The sequence below is a fragment of the Lactuca virosa genome, chromosome 2 (assembly GCF_052849685.1).
Source record: "Lactuca virosa cultivar CGN04683 chromosome 2, Lactuca_virosa_CGN04683_v6, whole genome shotgun sequence".
NCBI classification, from domain to species: domain Eukaryota; kingdom Viridiplantae; phylum Streptophyta; class Magnoliopsida; order Asterales; family Asteraceae; genus Lactuca; species Lactuca virosa.
The window spans coordinates 309,558,870-309,566,158 of NC_136427.1; positions in this window are offsets into that span (position 1 = coordinate 309,558,870).

Sequence of the window (7,289 nt, forward strand, 5' to 3'; positions counted from 1 at the left end):
AGAGTATTCCCAGAAACATAAACATAATAGGAGGAGCTGTACGATCATGCCTTCGCCTTGCCACGATCCCCTGATGTACCTGAAACAATAAACTGAAACTGTAAGCCCGAAAGCTTAGTGAGTTACCCCCAAAATACCGATACACATACAGTCCACATAACCATGTCAGCAATAACATATCATAGCAAAACTGAACAGAACAGCACATAACGGGTCCACAGCCCTACAGACTGTAATACCCCCGAGCCCACAGTACGAGTCTCCCTCAGCCCGTAACTGGAATGCTCCCGAGCCCACAGTACGAGTCTCCCTTAGCCCGTAACTGGAATGCTCCCGAGCCCACAATACGAGTCTCCCTTAGCCCGTAACTGGAATGCTCCCAGGGTTTGTTGGCAACCGCACGAAGCTGTACAACCTCAACCCATCCCATATAACAATCACATAACATAACATAACCACTGAGCATGCAATAATCATATAACATCACAGGTAGTCCTACAGATCTACCTAACTGGCATAACCACTAGCATGCAACACTAACTCATACCCAACATCTACCACTGCTAGGATAACATATCCAATGGGCCGGCCTTGGTGCCTTAGACCCCTTAGTATAGTGAGGATAACTCACCTCGCAAATGTCGACCCGGAAGATAAAACCCAACTCTTGAATCACTTGGCACAGGCTCCACCACCTAATACCATAGCACAATATACTCATAAGTCCTTAACCTTATAAGGTACTTCATAACCCACTAGTCAACCCCTGGTCAAAGTCAAAGTCCTCAGTCAAGGTCAACAGTCCATGTTGACCTTACTCGCCGAGTACCCTCAGCTACTCGTCGAGTTCCTTGAAGCACTATCCCACTCGTCGAGTCATCGAGGTGACTCGTCGAGTTTCCCCGATTCTCGACCCACTCTAAGGCTACCCGTCTAGTTTTCCTTTTTGCACACGACGGACACACACACATTCATAACTTGGGGAAAACTCATCCGACTCGCCGAGTTGTTCTTCAACTCGTCGAGTTTTATGGTAATCTTCATCGGACTCGCCGAGTTGTTCATCCAACTCGTCGAGTCCACGGCCATCTTCATGTGACTCGCCGAGTCAACCTTGCGACTCGCCGAGTCCATTCAGTCCCTTTTCCATACAGACTTGTTTTGAGCCATGCAGCGGCTCCAAATCACAGATCCAAGCTTCTAGGGCATGCTTATCACATAAAGTTGCAAACTTTACGTGCATGCATGGCTATAAAGGCTCTAAATGCCTATTTTAAGTTCTTAATGGAACTTCATGCTCAAGAGGGACCTTAATCATGACCAAAACTGAGACTTTATGCTTATAGAATCCAAGGAGGGTCCAGATATGAAGTTACAACCTCAGATCTAGCCCATAGCTCATCTTTCCAACTTAATATCTCATCAAAAACCCTAAAACTCAACCAATAGAAGAGATTCACAAAGAAAAGGCGGTTTGGTTACCTCCAGAAGATGATAACTGAGATAAGAGTTGATTCCCACACTCTACTTGCTCCAATCTCCTTCTCCTCTAAGCTTTCCCCCTCCAAGGATCCTCTCTTCAAACTTCAAACATACAATGGGCACACACACACACACACACGTATTAGGGTTTTCTGAGCTCTCAAATGACTGCAAAGAGGCCAAAGGAGGCTTATCATTCCTTAAATAGGGTGCAAAACCCCGAGATTTAGGGTTTCATCTGCCAGCTCCTACTCGTCGAGTCAACCTTAGTGGACTCGTCGAGCAGGTCACTAAATACGCGTTCCAACCCCGCTGCTACTCGACGAGTAGGGCAACCAACTCGTCGAGTAGGACATTAAACCAATTAACCTTTTATTTAAATCCATACCTGGAATCGGGGCGTTACAGAACGAGTTTTAGTGGAGCATCCCTTAAAAGGGAAATCGAGTTAGCTTTGAGGGATTGTTGGTGAAATGCCAGTTGGAGTCGCAAGACTCAGGGATGAGTAGGGATGGTGCGTTATGGGAGAAAACGGTCTGGGCTGAGCGATCGGCCGATGGTGGAGATGTCATTTTCTATGACCTGGGCGGTGCTATTTCTGTTCCTGTGGGAAACAGGAGAGGTATTGAGATTTTCGGTTTCCAAGGTTGGGGGTGAGCCCTGTGGGGTAGCTTTGGTTACGATCTTTCATCAGAGTATTTGGGCAGTATGTCTGCCGAGAGGTAATGTTAGAGCATGAGCAGGTTGTCAGCGGGGACTGAGATGGCTAAGGACAAGAATACACCCTATTTGAGCATAGTAGGGCATGTATTAGTTGCAGCGGCAGACGATCAAGAAGAGGATATTGGGGCGGTGGCTCTTATTGTCTATAATGAGTATCGAGTGTGGTAATGAGGACTCCACTCTTATTACAACCCACGTGAGGGAACATTGGTTGAAGAGTCGAGGATGAGGAATATGTTAGTTCGTTATTTTCAGACTGAGAGTCAGGGTTACGACTGGACAGTTGAGATGTCCGGTAGTGGGATGATACGAGATTCTAAATGACTAGAGGTAGTCATGATGAGAAGTTTCTAAGGATTTCATCGGAGATTCGGGGTATTTGGAATTGCTTGACCTCCATCGGGGAGATCATCGAGCATTGCGTATCACCTTCCAAGAGTAGGTGCGATGTTATTGGTAAAAACAGTCTGCGGGTTAGATTGTTGGCGAACCAATTGGTGATGGTTTGAACCCTGAGTGGGGGAGAACCGGGTACTTTTGAGGAGATCAGAGATTTGTTCAAGAGCGGTTAGAGAACTGGATAGAGAGGCTTGCGATGCGGATTCCTGAGACCAGGGTTATTGGTGGTCAAGGAGAGGTGCAGAGTGAGATAGTGCATGTGGTACGTGCTTGAGAAAGGATGAGTGTCTCCACGGCAAGTGGCCGTTGGTTGGAGACCTTGTGGTGGTTAGGAATCCTTCAAGGTTAAAATGCTGAATTCGAGGTGGTTGGCTTGTGAGGTTAGTTCGGCGGTTGAGAATTTCTGGTTCAGAGTATGGGCTATTATATGCAGTATGGGTAGGGAAGAAGTTGATTGGGCAACCAACTTCAGGGTCGTTATGAGTATTCTTGCATGAGTTTTGAGCAATAGAGGAGGAAGCTTCGGATTGTCATCTTCGTGTTCTGAGTCGTTGGCAATTTCTCCGTGTTTTAATTTGGGAGATGGAGTGTTCCGGGGTTACAAGTGGCACGAGAGAAAGACCGGTTGCGAGGTTCCGAGGAAGCAATGCGGTATCTGAGTATGATGTCATGAGTATGAGATTAGTGGTAGAGTTAAGACACTGTGAGGCGTTGTGATGGTATTTCGGGGTATCCGAGTTTAATGTGACAACTCGAAATTTCTATCTTGTACAACCAACCACTTCAATAGAAGTCAGATTTGTTTCTGCCAACTTTTAAGCTGTTTTGAGTCAGTTTGAGTGTTCTAAAGCCTAGTACTTCAAGAGGTAATTATAGGAAGTATACTTTAGAGTAAATTGTGCAACATTTAAGTCCCAAAACTCCAAGAGTTTGGAGTTTACGGCCCAAACATGGAGTTTATGGCCGTAAACTCTAAGGAGTATAAATATGACACTTAGTCATTTTATTCACTTTTTACCATTTTCAAGCCAAGAACTCATTCTCTCTCAAGTATCATCCGATTTTTCTTCAAGATCTTCAAGAAAGTAAGTGTTTCTTGCCTTGATTAGTTGATATCCTTCATCATCTAGTGATCTTACATGATTTCATCCATGAAATCATTCCATTTTCTTAGATCTTCAAGTGTTCTTCATTTCACCAAGAACACCAAGAACACACACTGGTGTTCTTGAGCCGTGAACACCCTTACAAGCTTCTATATTGTAAGTACTCTTACCTTGGCTTGTTATAGGCTTGTTTCACTTGTTAAGCAACTAGAAAACATCAAGAAACACAAGTTCATAGGTGTTTACGGCCAAGACAATGTTCTTGGGCTGTAAACCCTAATAAATGGCCATTATGAGCCCTAGTCCCTTCCTAAGCCTTGGATACAAGTCTAGATAACTTCCTTGAGGAGTATAGGACCTTAAACAAGCAAACGAATCAAGCACACATGAGTTTACGGTCGTAAACTCGTGGGGAATTGACCATGGGCCGTAAACTCTAAAAGGTGGTGCAATTGTGCCACTATTACTTCCTAAGGCTTGGACTTGATCATATGATACTTAACCTTGACTTGTAAGACATTAAAACTCAAAATGGTACTAATTACCATGAGTTTACGGCCGTAAACTCATGGGGGAAATGACCATTGGCCGTAAACTCACATGGTGTTACCATTTGGGCAGTAAACTCCAATGTGAGACCATACTCCCTTTAGATGCAACCCTTTGGTACTAATAGCACTTGAATCAAAGTGTTTACCATGTTCTAGGGTGTCTTTACTTGATTAATTAGTTTTTAAATAACTAATTAGGTACATATATGTGTCATTATATGTTAAATAGGATCCGTGTGTGTGTTCAAGTCTTCACTTGACACTTAGCATCCTATACCATTCGTTCATCCAAACCACTCACTACAGGTGAGTTCATACCCCTTAATCAACCTTTTAAATGATTTTAAATGCTTTTATGGGGGGGAATACAAGTTGATCTATTATAGTTATTACATCAATCACATGTGATTAATAACTATCAAGCATATGGATTTTCTTACTTTTCAAACTGTGTTATCAAACAAACTACTTCAAACTGTTTTGCAAACTCTTTTACAAGTTAAATACTTTTATTAAACTCTTTTAAACTTATACTTTGTTAATTGTGTATCTATATAGATATAGTTATATAAGTAGGATTGAAAGGACTTAGGACTGATAGCTCACCTTACTTCTTGTTCCTTGTTTGGTTGTGGACTTAGGGTATCAGTTATTTGTCCGAAGGTCGTTTGAATCTTAGTTATATAATGTGTATGTGTATAGATATAAAAGTTCCTTCATTCAGTTCAATACCTTTGGGTAGCAAAGGTATACAAACATGTTCATTCATACAAGCAACATTGCTTAGAAAACTATAATAGGTATAGTTTAGGAAGTTACAAATACTATTAATAGAACAATGAAACATACAATGAGTCAGCTCATTCATGAGTCATAACATATAGTGATGAGAAACAAACATAACATGTAGTGATGAGAAACAAACATAACATGTAGTGATGAGAAACAAACATAACATACTAGACAGAAAGATAACATACAATACAGCTAGTACATACTATACATTATACAAGAGAACATACTATTATGAGAAACAGAGAGAACATACATACATACTAGACAGAGAGAGAACATACAATACAACTAGTACATACAATACATATACAAGAACATTACAACAATTATGTGAGCCACGTAACGAGGCATGACATCACCTGTCATGGCTCGTTTTGTATCCAGAGTCTCCTATAAGGAGAGCGTTGAATTTGTGTATAGATCTATACTCGATTGACTATCCTACACCTTGTTGCTCGCTACAGTGGGCCTTGCAAGTCTACGGGTGCCAAATGTCATTTCTTCCGACGTCTTTCATCGTCGTGTTTTTAGTCGGTAGTATGGTACAGGCACATCACATGTTACTTTAAATAACAATTGGTTTAAGGTAATTAGTACAACAGTAGTTACTTAATACAACACTACAGTACTTTATTACTATTTCCCCATTACATTCACTTTGTGATCTTCACACAATGAACAGTATTGTAAAACTATATTTTTGGTTAATAATAGTCATACTTGGGGAAAATACACACTTTTACATATAACAAACATACATGACTTTTAATGCCTTGGTAGAAGGCTACTTTTAGTAGAAAACATAGGGTTTTCTAGGAGATACAAACATTTACAAACATTTACAAACATTTACAAACTTATACATCAAGTACTTACAAACACTTTCATACAAACAATGACACTAAAATACTTATGATCTCAGCAGCTCTAAAGCTGATAAACTCTTTCAAAATAACTTGTATTCTCAAGTCATCAGTAGACAGGTACCGGTGCCAGGTTTTGAGAAGATGGAGCTCGTTCAAGACTCATCTTTTATTTTGATTTACATTTTTGGTGTCTATTAAACTTCACATAACACACTTGTATTAAATTATATTATTAATGCAATGGATGATGTTGTTGCTTGTTTACTACTATGCATTGTTGTGATACTGTACATGACGTCCTCCACCCCTGAACGTTTCCGCCGTTCCGGTTTTGGGGTGTGACAGATTGGTATCAGAGCATTGTTTATAGTGAATCGAGTATATCAACCCATAAAAGATATACAAACTATAAACACAACGGGATTAAAATACTCTGACCAAGAGTTTATACTTTTAAATAATAAAATATTTAACTAAGTATACATGCCTGCATTCATACTGAAATCAGTGTCACTAAGACAGAACAAAAGTATTACGATTCTTGAGCAACACAATTAGACTTAGAGACATATAGTCAACCCTGGGAAGATATAGCCTGATCAACTATATTATCCGAGGAGTGACTAGCATGTGCCTAAGGGTGGTTGTGAGGTTGCAACAAGTCTAAAAACTTACCAAAAATACTACAATGAAAACATTAGAACAGAACATAAACTTAAAATACTATAGGAGTATTTTGTGTTACTATAATTGCTTATCTGAGAATTAAAGGTTTTTATTAGTAGGTCAATAATTGCTAAGTGGATACGCTAAGGTTATATGTGACTAGGATGTCATAGACTTAGAATCTGTGATCTTTGCTTTTCTTCCTGTTCCTTGTTTGGTTGTGGATTTGGAGTTAAAATCACTAATTCGAAGGTCTATCCTGTTTTGATTTCATATAACTGGTATGTACTAAACAAGTATTGAAGTAACTGATAAAGATCATCTTATAATTATCTAATTAGGTCGTCTATTAATTATCTCTTTATCCCTTTCTCGCGTAGATATCATGGCTGGATTCCATATCCCTGGAGACCCGTACTATCCCAACAACGGCAATGCAGGATGGCTGGGAGAAGAGCCAGAAGATGATCACCCAATCCCTTTGGATGATCACCAAGCTGAAGGATTTTCTGATGGTTCTGACTCAGAGCCAGAAGTCAACAACCTACTCCCAGTAGCTCCAAACCCAAACCCTCGTCCAACATTTCAAGGACTCACACCTCTGTGGGCCACAAACTTGAACAGATGGAGTCAGGAACAAGGTCAACCCATTCCCTACAATGGGGACAGAAGCTTTTACAACCTAAACGAGGGAGGTTCAG